Below are 18,414 nucleotides of genomic sequence, written 5' to 3'. Positions count from 1 at the left end.
TTACGATAATTATTTTTCGTGTCATCTGTGTTTGATGTATTGAATCCTTTGCCAAGAATACAATTTAAACAATACAGAGTCCATCTGACACTGCTGTCCTCTAATTATGAGCATTGACATTACTGTAATAATACAAAATAGCACATTCAAAAATACCACTGTATAAAAATAGGGGTTATTCTGTCTGGGAAGAAAATGGCACGACATAATGCAAAACTGTATAACCAAGTTATAGCGAAGGTATATGCCAAATGGCCACTCACAATTTGTAAATAATAAAAGAGCCTTCAGTATAGTAGATGTAGATATGTTCACAGTCTGTTCACAGTTTTCAAAAAAAGTATTCTTGAGATCTATCAGGTATTTACTACAACCACTTTATCTATGGGCAATCTGGGTAGAGATAAGGTAGCTTTTTATTAGGCATTTAAATAAAGAATTGTGGTTAATAATAAAATAAAAGTTATTCATCATTAATGAAAATACATCCCTATATATTTCCCCCTTCTATCTCTTTTAATTATGGTACCCCCCTAAAGGACTAACTTTTTATGAACTATCCACAGAGCCGAATGATCCAAACGTCATCGAATAAAAGACACTGATACGATTAGGTGACCGGATCGGCTGCGGTGGAACGCTTCTGCGCGATGGCGTTAGAAAAGGCAGAACCAGGAAATAAAAGCGGATTTAAGAACCTATCAGAAGACAGTCAGAAGCTGGGAAGAGGGTATATAAAGACCGGGGAAGGGAGAAAGGGGCCATATGCACTTTGAGATATCATTGAAATATCCCTGTGGAAGTCCCTGGATGGGACGAAACGCGAAGGACCTATCTTATGGTGACATTCCATGTCTGCTAACATAAACCTTGATGTAAGTCAATAAATCTGCATTGTACACTTTAATTGGTTTATACTTAATTGGATTGCACCTTGTCTTTCCTTATCTCGAGATATACCAAGCCCCAGACTGTAAACAGATCTACATCTACTATACTGAAGGCTCTCTTATTCTTTACAAATTGTGAGTGGCCATTTGGCATATATCTATATCTGCAGACACTGAACTTTCCTCATATAGATTCATTGATTCAATTCATCTCTATGAGGAGATGCTGATTGGCCAGGGCTGTGTTTGAATCATGCTGGCTCTGCCCCTGATCTGTCTCCTTGTCAGTCTCAGCCAATCCTATGGGGAACCATTGTGATTGGATCAGGCCACCACTTCTGATGATGTCAGAAGACTTGTTGTTGTTTTTTTTTTTGTTTTTAGGTAAACTGCATGCAGATCTACTGCTTCTGGCTTGAAAACAGTAAGATTTTGCTATATTTATGGATGCATGAGGGGCCCAGGGGGGGCTAGATGGTGGTTTTAACACTATAGGTTCAGGAATACATGTTTGTGTTCCTGACCCTATAGTGATCCCGTAAAGTCACATTTGGTAAAATTCAAAAATACCACTGAAATGTATTATCAAAGTTTCACTGTGGGAGTAAATAAAACTATCCCTGGATTTGTTATTTTATTAGTTATATATTGGGGGACCTGACTGACAACCCAGGCAGTCCTTCTGCACCTAATCTGTCAATCACGCTGATCCAAGTCGTGTGATCATGTTATAATCGCGATCACATGACTCAGATTGGCAGGGTTGGCTGGGTGATAAGGCAGTCCCCCCTGGATTGGATCCGGCGAGTGGCGTAAGTATTTGGGATTAAGGGAGGACCTGATTGTTATGGCATGCTATGCCACCCTAACAGTGTTATAGCCCTCCTTTTGTAGAATGACATAGCACATCCTAATGTCGGCAATGGGTTTAGAGACTTATGTCACTTCCTGGTTTGGTTAGAGCTCAATGCAGAAGCACCACAGCCTGTAGATTTGCACCAAATGCAGAAATTTCAATAGGGTATGTTTTAATCTCTATTTTATTAATAATTCTGATGTATTGTTTTTCTTTAGGTTTTAAATCATTAAGCTTTTCAGGTTTTCTTATAATCTTCTGAAAGTGGCAAGGACTTATTTTAGACTTGTTTTTGGCCCAGGGACATCTAGCCTTGACTGTACATCTGTGTTGGACAACAAGCCACATATTTATCTTCCAGCAAAGTAACTGTTCTACACTAACTAAATTGCTTATTGCTAATAATGTTTTATATATATTGAAATTTGCATGGAAATTACAATTCGCATAGGCTCCCTCTGGTGGTATATAATAAAGTTTTTTATTTTTTTATTTTAAACAGAATAGTTGTCCAGCTGTCGAAATGGGTTGGTATTACATTTTCATATGTAGATCACGGAGCACGTTGCAGCTTTATGTTCCACCCTATTTTACAAATACTATTTCTTTGTAAACATTCTTTGAGATGCTTTACAAGAATTATTATTTTTTGTGTCGTCTGTGTTTGATGTATTGAATCCTTTGCCAAGAAATACATTTTAAACAATACAGAGTCCACCTGACACCAGACCACTGTCTCTAATTGTGAGCATTGACATCACTGTAATAATACAAAATAGCACATTGAGAAATACAACTGAATTGTAGCATCAACGTTCCACTGTGGCAGTGAATAGAACTATCCATGGAATAAAACATTAATGGAGATTATGATTTGTTTTAATGACCAGGGCTTTCAAGTCCAGAGTGGTGTTACACAAAAGCACTACTTGAGCACTCGCAACATTCACTGGACAAACTGAAAGTCAAAAGAAAAGAAGGTCAGTGCACTCTGGTGTATTTTGATCTGCAGATGTATTGGGAGCAGGGATGAAAAGGCTGTAAGTGAAAGCCACATGAAGGTTCAGTGCATCACTGATCATATTCTGACATCCTATAGCAGGGATATTTAAGCCACATATACAAATTAAGGCAGGCGTAGGTAACCTTCAGCACTCCACATGTTGTGGACTAGATCTTCCCTAATGCTCTTACTGCCATGTTGGCAAAGCATCAGGGGAGATATAGTCCAGAGCGTCTGGAGCTTTGCGTAATCCTGACCTAGGGTATCACTTTATAGAAAAGTAGAAGGCATCTCATAACATAATAAAAAACAAGGGCACAAATTAAAAAAAAAAACTTTGGAACAAAATTAGCCTCGATTGAGAAATACAATACTCTTAAAGAAATACAATTGCCATATCTCACAGCCTTATTTTGAATCACATCTCCTTATTGTATTCTTTTAAAAGACTAAAACCTTCCATTTTCTCTTCATTGACAGGAAACTTGACAAAGTTCCCATAGGGGATCGAAACATTGATGGTTTCATCATGTTTTTCCAATGAAGCTTCTGCTTTATGAAGACCTTGAGAGCCTGGACTACTTTGTTCTTATTAATAAAATCATGACTTTACATTATGTTCATAGTAAAAGCTGGAAATGTTATTAAAGACACAGAGGCTCCTATTATGCTAGTTTAAAGCTGAAAATAGAAATCACAAAATGAAAAAGTCAGCTGCTCTTAATATATCTTCCAAAAGGCAACCAAGCAAAGAATCCTTAGATGCCCTAGCCCCACAAACCGAATGGGCTGAAAAAACTGAGATATCAATACCCACCAGAGGCATAATCCATTTGACCCATTAGACCATGGTAAGGGTATGGAGAAATTCAAACCCATCCTGGGCATCCAGCTGTAATTGCCCAGAAACTGGAGATCTTTGGATCGACCTGAGGGGCTCTGCATACCTCGTCTGGAACTGTGGATCATGGGCATTCTCCCTGCAGTTCATTACAGATCATCTTCTGAAGAGGTTTGCAGACCCTGGCAGCAGTGTTAATTTTGACAGCAAATTTCAATTCAGGTTTAGCCATAGTCTTTTGACTAAAAAGCCATTTTAATTTTAATCGTATTTTAGTAATCTGAATTGTTTTTGTTTTAGTCAACTAAATCTCCAGTACATTTTAGTCGACACGACTAAAATCAAATGGGTTTAATTAAAGCCTCTATCTGTCTCTTTTGCCCCTTCCCCAGCCCCTCTGTATCTCTTTGTGTCCCCCCATCCCCTCTGGGTTTCTCACCTGTCTGTCTCTATTGCCCCTTCCTCTGTCTGTCTATTTTGCACATTCCCCAACCTCTCTGTGGCTTGTTTCCCTCTCTTCCATCCCCTCTGTGTGTCTCTCTCCACAGTCCCATTAGTGTGTCTCTTCCCCCCAGCACCTCTTCTATTTCTCCTCCAGCCCCTCTATGTTGCTATGTGTGTCCCCCAGCCCCTCCATGCATCTCATCTGCCCCATGTGTCTCATTCTCCCAGGCCACGTGTGTTTCAATTGCTCCCCCAAGTCTGATTCCCCCCAAAACCCTCTATGTGCTCATTTTCCTCCCCAAGTCCCTCACTTTGTCTCATTCTCTCACCTCCCCATTTGTCTCATTCTACCAGCCCCCTCATGTGTCTGATTCTCCAGGCCCCCATGTGTCTCATTCTCCCAGCCCCCCCATGTGTCACAATCCCCTAGTCCCCTCATGGGTCTCAATCCACCAGTCCCTCATGTGTCTAAATACCCAAGCTCTCATGTGTATCATTCGTTCAGCCCCCAAGTGTCTCATTTCATCTCCTCCCTCCCCCATGTGTCTTACCTGCCAGCATTAATTTTGGTGGCAAATCTAAATTTACTTTTAGCCATAGTCTTTTCACTAAAAAGCCATTTGAGTTTTAGTTGTATTTTAGTCATCTGAATTTTTTAGTTTTACTCTAGTTTTAGTAAACTAAACCTCCAAAATTGTTAGTTGACTAAATCTGACTAAAATTGTTAATCAATTAAATTAACACTGCCTGGCAGCAATATAGCGTGTCTATTCTGCCGATCTAGGATGACAAAGGCCTCAGAAGGGAGGGAGTGAACAGGGAGCATGGGAAAACCTGCAAACCATGTGCGTTGAGTGTAAATAGAAGCTTAAAGAATGAGGAGACACACACACACACACATACATACAGAGACACAGACACACACACATACAGAGACACAGAGACACAGACACACACATACATACAGAGACACAGACACACAAACATACAGAGACACACATATACATACAGAGACACAGACACACACACATACAGAGACACACACACACATACACAGAGACACAGACACATACAGAGACACACACACATACATACAGAGAAACACACACACATACACAAAATGTTTCCTGCCTTGTTACTTGCCCTGGGGTCCAGTGGGGGCTCAGCCTGATGGGAGTCAGAGTTCCCACTCTGACTCCCTCCTCCTCCTCCTCCCTCCCACGTGGGCTGATAGCTGGGAGGAGTGACCGGGGAATCACTTCCTCCCAGCTCTGATGTAATCACAGGGGGCCCGGTCGCACTCTTAAAGCGCCCAGCGCTGACCAGGCCCCCTCACAATCCATATCCATCGGGTGGCCCTGACAGCATGGGCCACCCGATTGACCCCTCCATATGTGGCCCAGGTGGTTTGCCGCGCTGGCCGGGGCCGCAAAATGTGGCAGCAGGCCTGGTACCCAGTCGCAGGGGTCCGCAGGGTGGCCGGGCCCCCTGGAGTGCTGGGCCCGGTTGCAGCTGCAACCACTGCGACCGCGGTATGTACGCCGCTGTCTTAAGCCTCAGTTTTTCCTTTCTGATTTTAATTCATTGAAATATAACGTTTAGTGAGAAACAAATTATAAGCCCATTATAGCCAAAATGGAAAGCTTCTCCAAGTCAGCTATGTTTTAATTGTGTCTCCAATATAGACATATAGACATTGTTAACTCCACCAGTGGCTTTCACCTCTTTAGTATCCAAAAGATCCATGCTCTCCTCACATTGTTTGCTGCTAGGATTTATTTATTTTATCCAGAGTGCCTAACAATTTATGCAAAAATAACATTAGTGTTGCAGATTACAAAATCCATAGGTTCTACTAAATTAGTTCAGAGACTTTGATTTTTGTAATAAAGTCATAAAGCAGATGATATTGGAGATGCAAGATTTTTTTGTACAGAAGCAGATAGCATGATTCATTTTTCATTATTGCATTATGGTTGTATCTTATTTCTTAGGTGTTTATGTCATATTGTAGTAATTGATGTACAGTATGTTTAAAAATTTGCATACCTTTGGAGTATTGGTAAATTCGAGAAAACATGAATGAGCAGGCAAAACACATTTCCTTTATTTCTTATGAGACTCATATTCAGCTGGTTATAACAGAATGGCACAATCAGTGGCGTACATACCGGGGTCGCAGGGGTCGCGGCTGCGACCGGGCCCGGCCCACCAGGGGGCCCGGCCGCCCTGCGACCCCGGTATGTATGTCACTGGGCCAGCCTCTTCTCCTGGGGGGCCCAAGAGCCGGCCACCTCAGGGCCCCCCGAGGCTGGCCCTGCTGTCACCCGGCTGGCCGGTCCTGCAGGCGCGCAGGGGAGCACTGTCTCCTAGGTGCTTCCTCTTCAGCTCCCTCGCGCACCGCACTGATACCGGAGCCGGAAGATGACGTCATCTTCCGGCTCCGGTATCAGTGCGGCGCGCGAGGGAGCTGAAGAGGAAGCACACAGGAGACAGTGCTCCCTCGCGCGCCCGCAGGAACGGCCAGCCTGACTGCCCGCCGGGTGACCGGCCCCCCAGGAGCCCAGCAGCACCACTGGACCCCAGGGAATCCCCTCAGCTCTCCCACAGGTAAGGAGGCTGGGGGGATTTAAAAAAAAATGTGTTTGTGAGTGTTAGTGTATGTTAGTGTTAGTGAGTGTGTGTGTATGTTAGTGTGTGTTTGTGAGTGTGAGTGTATGTTAGTGTGTGTGAGTGTATGTTAGTGTGTGTGAGTGTATGTTAGTGTGTGTTAGTGAGTGTGTTAGTGTGTGTGAGTGTATGTTAGTGTGTGTTTGTGAGTGTGAGTGTATGTTAGTGTTAGTGAGTGTGTGTGTATGTTAGTGTGTGTTTGTGAGTGTGAGTGTATGTTAGTGTGTGTGAGTGTATGTTAGTGTGTGTGAGTGTATGTTAGTGTGTGTGAGTGTATGTTAGTGTGTGTGAGTGTATGTTAGTGTGTGTTAGTGAGTGTGTTAGTGTGTGTGAGTGTATGTTAGTGTGTGTTTGAGTGTGAGTGTGTGTTAGTGTGTGTGAGTGTATGTTAGTGTGTGTGAGTGTATGTTAGTGTGTGTGAGTGTATGTTAGTGAGTGTGTTAGTGTGTGAGTGTATGTTAGTGTGTTTGTGAGTGTGAGTGTATGTTAGTGTTAGTGAGTGTGAGTGTATGTTAGTGTGTGTTTGTGAGTGTGAGTGTATGTTAGTGTGTGTGAGTGTATGTTAGTGTGTGTGAGTGTATGTTAGTGTGTGTGAGTGTATGTTAGTGTGTGTGTTAGTGAGTGTGTTAGTGTGTGTTAGTGTGTTACCACTGACCGAGTTGCAAGTATTTTCAGCCCTGGAGGTCGCGACCAGGAGCTGCTTAGTCTATCTTATACTTCACTCTGGTTATATAGTGGTTTATGCAGGGCCTGTTTTTCCCAGGTCTCATAATAGGACTGTTCACTGTGTATTATTTGTGCATTAGAGATTATTATATCTTGTTTTTATGTTTTTTATATGGTTTTACTGCACTGTGATGCAGAATAAAGCTAATTTTTTCTAAGAGATTACTCTATTGTATATAGAGTTTTATTGCTTCACTATTTTTTACAAGGGTACTTTTTATTCCTTGCGATTAGCGCCCCCATTAGGTGTGATTTATTTCCACCTTTTTTGTGTGTATATTTTGTCTTCACAGGCTTTTGGAGTGTGCCTGTAGGGAGGCAGCTTTTCGTTCAAGGTAGTTCCTTGTGTTTGGTTTTATCCTTTTCTTTTGTTGGTATTTCTGCTATTTGTCAGCAACACTCTTTTAGAACCAGACCTAGGAATTTTATTGTCCACTTTATATATTTTTCCCCCCCCTAATATATCTAATTATGGCTTACTGCAGACTTATGACCACGTCTATGCGCGAAGCCAGAAATAAAAAAGCTGAAACTATTTTTTTGGGGAAAAATGACAACCCACGGTATAATAGTACTTTTGCTTTCAATAAATTAGAAAGATTGGCAGAAAAAGAAGTAAAAAAGTGGTGGGAGATAAAATATCTCCAACAGTATCGAAAAATGGGCATTATCCCAAGGGGATTAAGAATGAATAAACCCCCTGCCTATGGGCATGACGATAAAATATTTATGTCCAGATGGAACGAAATATTAGAAAGTTGTTCATTCCAATTGATAGAACTACTTATTGATTACCAGTCTAAATCTTTAACCGAGACTGAAAAAGAGATTTGTACATTGGAAGCAGACATTAATCACGATAATAGTGAAGAACAAGTGAAGGAGCATAATTTACAATTAAAAGTAAAAATAGAGAAACTTGAGGAAAATATAATTATAAGGAAGGATAGAAAACTTAAAAGGGACAAAGAGGATTTCGAAAAGGGACAACAATATGATTGGAATAAAGATCACAAAAAATTTCAATCTCAATACCAGAGACCAAAATGGAATAGTTCCAGAAATTCAAACCTTAATAAATCTCATTATGAAAACAGGAACTACAGTCTCAATAAATCCACACAGAATAGAAATACTTTCTCTGAAGATAGGGTAGATATTAATAAGAAAAGAAATAGTACTCAAACTACTTACAGGTCGGATGGACCTGACACCACTATGTGGAGAAACACAGGCTATAGAAACCATACCAATAGCAGTGTTTTTTTAGGCAGGAGACCGTCCAAATACAATCCAGAAAAAAACAATCCTGTAAAAAAAAAGCCCGACAAAACTGAACCCCTGGATCCACAAAAACAGGTTTGCACCACTAGAAACACCAACCCCATTAAAGAGAAGGCGTTTAATGGAAAAAAGAATAGGTGTAGAGGAATACGAGGAGGGCGAAACCCCTTATTAGAAATAAAAATCCAAAATGAAAAAAGTGTAGGGATTTTTAATCTTTCTCAACACAATTTAACACAAAATGAAATTAACCTTTTAGGGAAGGGTTTAAAGTTTGCTCCCCAAAAAAACCCTAATCATTTCGAACTTTTCATGGACATTCAAAGGTTTTTTAGAAAACTAACCATCAAACGTTTTTTTGAGAAAAAGGGTGACACGAATGGTGATTTTCATTCTCCACATAGTATATCCCTTACAACCATAGAGACAGAACCAGAGGTAATAAACTCTAAACTAAAATCGAAGTCGAAGTTTTTTCCAACTTGGGATAAGGGCGAATATATTCCAGTCTTTTGTGATATGGTATTAAATGATCTTGAAGAAATAAAGAAAAAAAGAGGGAAAGTTAACCTGTCATTTAACGAAAGGAAGGCAATAAAAGATCTTAAAAAGAAATTCGATATTGTTATTAAACAAGCGGACAAGGGAGGCGGAATTGTTATTATGGATAGAGATATGTATTTAAAAGAATCATATAGAATCTTGAATGACACCGAAACGTATAAAGTTCTCAAAGAGAACCCAAATAACGTTTTCAAATCCGAACTTTATAGCATTCTACTGGAGGCCTTAGAACAAAAGATCATCACAAAACTAGAGTTTGAATATCTTTATGTTGATTTTCCTAAGTTGGCTGTTTTTTATCAATTACCAAAAATCCACAAAGATCGTAGTAATCCACCAGGAAGGCCCATAATCAGCGGTATAGGTTCCCTCACTAGTAATATCTCAGAGTATGTAGACCTTTTTCTGCAAAAATACGTCATATCAGCTACTTCTTATGTTAAGGATTCTACCCAAATAATTAGGGAACTTGAGGGTAAAGAGTGGAAAGACGACTATCTATGGGTTACCATAGACGTCGCCTCACTCTATACGGTAATAGACCACAAAAAAGGGCTTATAGCTATAAGAGAAACTCTTGATAGAGATCCCAACATGTCCAAAAAACAGATGGAATTTATTTTAAAGTGTATTCATTTTATTTTGTATAAGAACTCGTTCTGGTTTGAGGGAACGCATTACCTTCAAATATGCGGTACCGCCATGGGCACCAGGTTTGCCCCTAGCTACGCTAATATCTTCGTAGCCGCTTGGGAACAACAATGTATATGGACTAATAATCCTTTTGGGGCAAACCTGGTGCTATGGAAACGGTATATAGACGATGTTCTAATTATCTGGAAGGGTGATAAGTCTGGATTTGATGTATTTATGAATTATGTGAACTCTAACAACTATGGTCTAACTTTCACACAGGAAATAGGAGAGAGCCAGATTAATTTTCTGGATCTAACCCTCTTTATTGAAAAAAAACTTGATATGTAGCAAAACCTTTTTCAAGCCCACAGACTGCAACAGCCATATAGAGTTTTCTAGTTGCCATAATCCTGTATGGCTAAAAAAACATCCCTAAAAGTCAGCAGATGAGGCTATTTAAAAACTGTACAAATAAGGTGGATTTCAACAGTCAGGTCAAAGTTTTGAACAAAAGATTCATAGATAGAAATTATCCAGAAAGGTTACTTGTTAAAAGTTTGCAAGAAGTAGAGGGCACTAAAAGGGAAGAAATCCTTCAGAAAAAACAGACGAAGGTTAATCTAGATACTAGTTCATATAATTTAGCCTTTATAACAAAATATAGCAACAAGGCAAATAAAGTCGAGAAAGTTTTTAAGAAACATTGGCCGATTCTATTGCATGATACATATCTACAAAAAATATTGCCAAAAAAACCGAGGATTGTGTATAAAAAAACCGATAGTCTTAAGACAATTCTAGCTCCAAGTGTCCTCCCAAAAATGGACCTAAAAATTGAAGGTTCAAAAAAAGATTTTCTACCAAATAAACCTAATGGTTTTTTCAAATGTGGTAATTGTAGCACCTGTAAATATCAAAAAAGAACCACCACCAGCTTTAAAAGTTCTGTTACAGGAGAACTTTTTGAAATTAAGCACTTTATAACGTGTAGTAGTAAAAATATAGTATATTTGCTGGAATGCGTATGCGGTATGCAGTACATAGGCCGCACTATACGTAAACTTCACGAGAGATTAAGAGAACATTTTTATGGTATAAATAAAAAAAGTGACAAACATAATGTTCCTCGACACTGTAATCAATGTCCTGTTTTTGTCTTTAATAATTTTGTATGTATAGGTATCGACAAAGTGGTTCCACACTGGCGTGGGGGCGATACTACGAAAGCATTAGCCAAAAAAGAAACAGAATGGATATATAAGATGAAATCTTCCACTCCACGAGGTCTGAATACAGACCTAGATATTCTGGCTTTTATGTAATATGGGTTGAAATGTATTTTTTCCGTAGTTTTTTTAGCATATCTATTTTGATGTATGTGCAATGTCCCCGATGCTAGATATCACACATGGGTATGTTTTTCTGTGTTCTATTTATTACGCTTTAGTGCTATAGATTACTTAGGCATGTGTTTTTCCTATTGTGTTTCAATAATAATATATTTTTAAAAATTAGGTATCATTCTGCATCACAATATGTCTATTGGAAAGCATGTATATATTTTGTATCTATGTTGATCATTATATCTAGATGGTTATGGAAGTTTAACATATGATATACACCCTGCTAGTGAGAAGGTTTTTTTTCTTTGACCTTAGATTGTAAGATTTTGCCCTTAGAACCTCTGATTTTAGATTGTAAGGTTTGCCACAAATTTACTGGTACACACCACATTTAATTGATCATTTTTCTATCTATTAAATACAATCATTTCCAATATTTTTTTATTTATTTATTTTTTCTACATATATAACTTTTATTTGTGGCAAACTGTAGGCTGCATATAGTAATTGTGAGCATCAATTGTAACGAACAGTTTTGACACATATAACGGCTTTGAATGGAGCCTAATGTTATAATGTGTCTCTACTTCGGATGCTAATAAAGTTTTCAGACGCACAATTTTAGCCACGCATGCGCATCGGCCATTCCCGACAGATACTGGGGGCGGACACATCTATGTTGTGTTCCGGCAACATTTCAGACGGAAGCTGATGTCCGTTTTGCGCATGCGTATAGGGCTAATTTGCGCGCGAATTTCAGAAGATAAGAAGAGACCCCGGAAAGAACAGAGGCCATCCACAGCTCCTGAGGAAGTCCCGAATACAGCGGGACGAAACGCGTTGAGCCACATCTATCATCCAGCCGACGTCCAGAGACCTTAACATCATTACCACTGACCGAGTTGCAAGTATTTTCAGCCCTGGAGGTCGCGACCAGGAGCTGCTTAGTCTATCTTATACTTCACTCTGGTTATATAGTGGTTTATGCAGGGCCTGTTTTTCCCAGGTCTCATAATAGGACTGTTCACTGTGTATTATTTGTGCATTAGAGATTATTATATCTTGTTTTTATGTTTTTTATATGGTTTTACTGCACTGTGATGCAGAATAAAGCTAATTTTTTCTAAGAGATTACTCTATTGTATATAGAGTTTTATTGCTTCACTATTTTTTACAAGGGTACTTTTTATTCCTTGCGATTAGCGCCCCCATTAGGTGTGATTTATTTCCACCTTTTTTGTGTGTATATTTTGTCTTCACAGGCTTTTGGAGTGTGCCTGTAGGGAGGCAGCTTTTCGTTCAAGGTAGTTCCTTGTGTTTGGTTTTATCCTTTTCTTTTGTTGTTAGTGTGTGTGAGTGTATGTTAGTGTGTGTTTGTGAGTGTGAGTGTATGTTAGTGTGTGTGAGTGTATGTTAGTGTGTGTGAGTGTATGTTAGTGTGTGTGAGTGTGTGTTAGTGAGTGTGTTAGTGTGTGTGAGTGTATGTTAGTGTGTGTTTGTGAGTGTGAGTGTATGTTAGTGTGTGTTTGTGAGTGTATGTTTGTGAGTGTCAGTGTGTGTGTTTGTATATATAAGTTATATATATTTTATTTATAGTATGTTCTTCTGTAACCAGGGATTTGGGTTATGGGATAAAGGTTCACCATTGTACTCATGGATGGTAATATTCCCTCTTTATATAATTAAGGTGACTGTCTTGCTCACCCATGACCTTTACGGAACTTAAACCATCATATTTCATTACAGGTGCACCTTAAGCCATAACTACATCTGGGTCTCTTTGCTATGAGATAAGGAGGTCTACCAGCTGAATTCATAAGTGGCAATATCCGTTTATATAATTAGGGTGACTGTATTATGCACCCATAAGGATTTAAAAACCACTATATTGAATTTCGAAGCACCTCAAATCCACAACAACATCGAGACTCTCATCCCTTTAAATCCGGCCCATAGTGTCATTCTCCTATCCCCTCATCACCAAATGAGAATAGGACTGTTTTGAGTGGTCAATCGATAACCAGAGATCTGGGTTATGGGATAAGGGTTCACCTTTGTATCCATGGATGGTAATATTCCCTCTTTATACAATTAGGGTGACTGTTTTGTTCACCCATTACCCTTTTGGAACTTTAACCATCATATTGTATTACAAGTACACCTTAAGCCTTAACTACATCTGGGTCTCCTTGCTATGAGATAAGGAGGCCTACCAGCTGAGTTCATAAGTGGCAATATCCGTTTATATAATCAGGGTGACTGTATTATGCACCCATAAGGATTTAAAAACCACTATATTGAATTTCGATGTACCACAATAACATCGAGACTCTCATCCCTTTAAACCCGGCGCATAGTGGCATTCTCCTATCCCCTCATCATCAAATGAGAATAGGACTGTTTTGAGTTGTTTTGAGTTGTCTCCCGTCCCTCTGATCAGCAGGGGAGAGAACACACTATGAGATAGTTGTATACTGGCAACCTTCTTGGTCTGCCGCATGGGTTAATATGGACAGTGACAATTACGTCACGAAACCACTCCCCCTAATTGCGGCAAACCTTTTTTGTTCCCCACGTGGATGCTGAGTTCTGGTGATCGGTCGCCACGCCCCCCGTCCAATCGGAATAAGGGGGAGGTTCGGACCAATCACGGAGCTCAACTCCCGTCACATGTGACGAACCACACCGGCTAACGATCTGTTGAAGGATTGCCACACAACATATAAAAGGAAACTTTGTTACACTGAAGCTCATTACTCCTGACGACGGCGTGTTAGAACGCCGAAACGCGCGTCGAGTTAGAATTTTAATTTATTAATTTTCTTTTCTTCACCTTAGGTAGCACTATTGATTTAGGTAGCACTATGGAGTGATTTCATTAAGTGTGTGTTCGTTGCTACTAGGACAGGAAGGGCATCAGGGTTGAAGGTAGGCACTCTCGGGTTCGCCCAGAGTGCTGAGGTATACAGGGCAAGGTTCAGTGTGCTCTTTAAGTGTGTACAACTGGGATACTTTGGACTCTGGGTGGATTATTGGGAATCCCTTAACCCCTCCAAGGAAGGGAATTCTCTCATGTTTCCTCTGGTCTCCTTCTCCCTCTACCCCTGGTAACCTCCTTCCCTTTCGTATGGAACCAGGTCACGAGATCCTGATCTTCAGCTGTGTAGTTGGATAGGATATTGAGTTTTTAGGTAGACACTTATGGTTTTCTCTACGGTGCTGAGATATACAGGGCAGGCAGTGTGCCCCCTTTAGGTGTGGGGATTTGGGACTCAAGGTGAGCCATTGGGGTATTGGTTATTCCAAGGAGAACTGTCTCCCTTATTTCTCTGGCTCCCACCCCCTCCCCCTCCAATTATCATCTACCTTTTTCACTCACCATATAACAATGGTCTAGACTGGTTCCAATTATCCCTGTTTGGTCCCCTCCTGTCCTTTTTAACTTATTATCTTAGATTTATTAAAGGTAGGGTCCCCTTTATTCCATTACTCTCCTAATAGGGGCTTAGGTCTCTTTTCTCTTTTTCTACGTTCAATAATTGTGGGTTATTCCCCGCTTTGGAGAGTTTTCAGGGCATATCTACACCAACCCACTGGCTACCTCTATGATAGCCTCTGGTTAGGTGTTTTTCCAATTATTGTGTGTTTGTATGTTAGTGTGTGTTAGTGTGTGTTTGTGAGTGTTAGTGTGTGAGTGTGTTAGTGTGTGAGTGTATGTTAGTGTGTGAGTGTATGTTAGTGTGTGTTTGTGAGTGTGTGTTAGTGTTAGATTGTGTGTTAGTGTGTGTGTTAGTGTGTTAGTCTTAGAGTGTGTGTGTGAGTGTATGTTAATGTGTGTGTGTGTTAGAGTGTGTTAGTGTGTGTTACTGAGTATGTTTGTGTGCATCTGTTAGTGAGTGTGTATGTATGTCTGTCACTGAGTGTGTGTCTGTCAGTAAATGTGTGCGTCTGTTCATGAGAGTGTGTGTGTCTTAAGCACTTACCTTTCTCCAGCGCCGGACTCCCTTGGCGCTGGGAATCTCTCCGCCCCGATCCGCCTCTCAGCTCCGAATGCGCATGCGTGGCAAGAGCCACGCGCGCATTCAAACCGCCCATAGGAAAGCATTATTCAATGCTTTCCTATGGGCGTTCAGCGTCTTCTTACTGTGATTTTCACAGTGAGAATCGCAGAAAATCCTCTAGCGGCTGTCAATGAGACAGCCGCTAGAGGCTGGATTAACCCTCAGTGAAACATAGCCGTTTCTCTGAAACGGCTATGTTTTCAGCTGCAGGGTTAAAACTAGAGACCTGGCACCCTGACCACTTCATTGAGCTGATGTGATCTGGGTGTCTGTAGTGGTCCTTTAAGTGTATGTGTTTATGCATGCACTTGCGTACATACCGCGGTCACACAGGTCGCAGCCCTGCGACCCGGTGCCCGCCGCCATGTGTTGCGGCCCCAGCCCGCACAGAGTAAGCGCGCGGGGGGGGCCACGGATCAGTTTTCACACCGGGGCCCCATGGGTTGTGTGTACGCCACTGGGCACAATCATAAAACAAAACATGACAACAAAGAAAAAAATGAAACGACCCCTGTTCAAAAGTCTGCATACCCTTAGTTCTTAAAACTGTGTATAGCTTTGGCATCAATGGCAGCGTGAACTCTTTTGTAATAGTTGTCTATGAGGCCCCTAATTCTTGTAGGTGGTATAGCTGCCTATTTGTCTTGGCAAAAAGCCTCTAGGTCATGCAAAGTCTTTGGTCGTCTTGCATTCAACGCACGTTTGAGATCTCCCCAGAGTGGCTCAATGATATTAAGGTCAGGAGACTGTGATGGCCACTCCAGAACCTTCAGCTTTTTCTGCTGTAACCACTATAGGGTCAACTTGGCCTTGTGCTTAGGATCATTGTCATGCTGGAAAGTCCAAGAGCGTCCAATGCACAGGCATACCACCAGGCACCATCTAAATCCCTATATACCTTGCACCCACTACAACCCCTACCAACCTGCACATATTACAGCCAATACCCCCTTGCTCCCTGTACAGCCCCTTTTTTCCCATTCCTTTACTACAGCCCCCTATACCCAGGCACCCTCTAGATCATCTATACCCCCTGCAGCCCATACCCCCTTATCCCCTCTACAGCCAAAACTCCCCTTACCCCTGAAAGCCCTTATTAACCCCTTGCCCCCTCTACAGCACCTACCCCTCTGCACCTACCCCTTGCCCCCTCCACAGCACCCACTACAGCACCTAACCCTCTGCACCCACTACAGCTCCTACCCCCAGACACCCTCTAGATCCCCTATACCCACTACAGCCCCTACCCCAGTGCACCCTTTACAGCCCCTGCCCCCAGGCACCCTCTAGATCCCCTATGCCCCCTTGCACCCACTGAAGCCCTTATAAAACCCCTGCACCCACTACAGCCCTTACCCCACTAAACCCACTACAGGTCTTACCCCCAGGCACCCTCTAGTTCCCCTATACTCCTTGCACCCACTACAGCCCATACCCAGTCTACAGTCCCTATTAACCAAAGCCCCCTATACCCACAACAGCCTTAGTGGTGGTTATTATTATTGTATTAATTCACACTAACTCCCCTGCATTCAAGCACATTTACTCTCCGTACATATACACCCCTGCATTTACAGACTGTGCACACACATGACCCAGCATTCATAAACATATATCCATATGTTCACATACTCTGACCATGCAAACTGTGAAGGAAGACACCTCTGACCCAAGGCTCAAGCTACAGGTGACCAGATATCTAGTCTGTTTAAAATTGGCTAACTTGGATCATGATACGCTTTGTATGTGAAGATGAATTTACCCTAGTTTAGCTGTTTTCACGTACACACACATTTTCCCCCTTATCTGTTATGACTCCCTGCAGCTTTCAGCAAAACTTTGCAGCTGCCCTAGCCCTCCTCCCTTTTTCTTGTTATGAAGCAAGTTTCCAGTAATTGTGTGTTGTGACCTTCGTAAATATGGCTAGTTCTGCATTTCTTTTTGCACGTAGCTATTTTTCTATATAATCTGTAAGCTCTGCCATTTAAAGCAGAAGTGATCTTTGATTAACAAACCGTGTGTGTGTCTTATTGCTTCTCCGAGCGCTCGTTACAACAATCTGGTTTCCCTTGAACATACTTTGTGTTATTTATCCACAACAATTTAGTGCCGAAACCCGGGAGCAGACAATCAGACCCATCCGGACAGATACAGGGGACTACGGAGTCGTAAACGGAGAAATCCATCAGCTGCAGCGGGAAAGAAAAAGTATTTTTTTTTTTTACCTATACTGATTCACTGCTAGGCAGTGATTTTCTGTCTGCTATTAATGCCAGCATTCAGTACAGTCTGTCTGCAGAGGTATCATTGTCACTGCCCCTAGAGGACAACCACCTGATACCCCTTGCCAATTTACTAGCGACCCTCATTTTACCCAACCCTGTGACAGAACCTACCATTGACTTGACCTCAGTCCCCAACTCTCTATGGGCATCAGGGAAGAAAGACACAGGCAGACTCTCTGTGCCCCCAGTCAAAGTGACTCTCCTACCGGGAGTCACCCCCTCCCTGTCAGAAACATTATCCCCTTAGCCCAGCACAAGATGACGCCATTTGTCAGTCCATCCATGAATTGTTTCCGGCAGGTGTAATTGTCCCAACCACCTCCACAAGTAATACCTCCCTGTACCCCGTTAAGAAGAAACAGGAGAAAGGGAAGCCAGTGGTATATCACATGGTGAATGATTTAAGAGCTGTTAATGCTGTAACTGAATTAATTGCCCCCAATGTTCCCAACCCTCATACACTGTTGTCACAGATTCCACCTTCTTCCAATGGATTTACTGTCATTGACCTAGCAAATGCATTCTACTCTGTTCCCTTGCACCCAGACAGTTAATTCCTTTTTGCATTTGCACATTAACACAAACAATACACATGGACGGTTTTGCCCCAAGGAGCTCAAAATTCACCTACCATGTATAGCGTGGCAATGGCCCAAATTCTAGAAGCTTGGCCAAGGGCAGATGATGTTGTGTTGTAACAATATGTTGATGATTTTCTTTTATGTTGCCCAGATCAGAAATCATGTACAGAGCACACCCTGTCTTTACTAAAATTTCTAATGCAAACAGGGTGCAAATCTACCAAGGCTTA

Source organism: Pelobates fuscus, chromosome 4, assembly GCF_036172605.1.
Source record: "Pelobates fuscus isolate aPelFus1 chromosome 4, aPelFus1.pri, whole genome shotgun sequence".
Taxonomy (NCBI): domain Eukaryota; kingdom Metazoa; phylum Chordata; class Amphibia; order Anura; family Pelobatidae; genus Pelobates; species Pelobates fuscus.
This window is presented reverse-complemented; position numbering follows the sequence as displayed.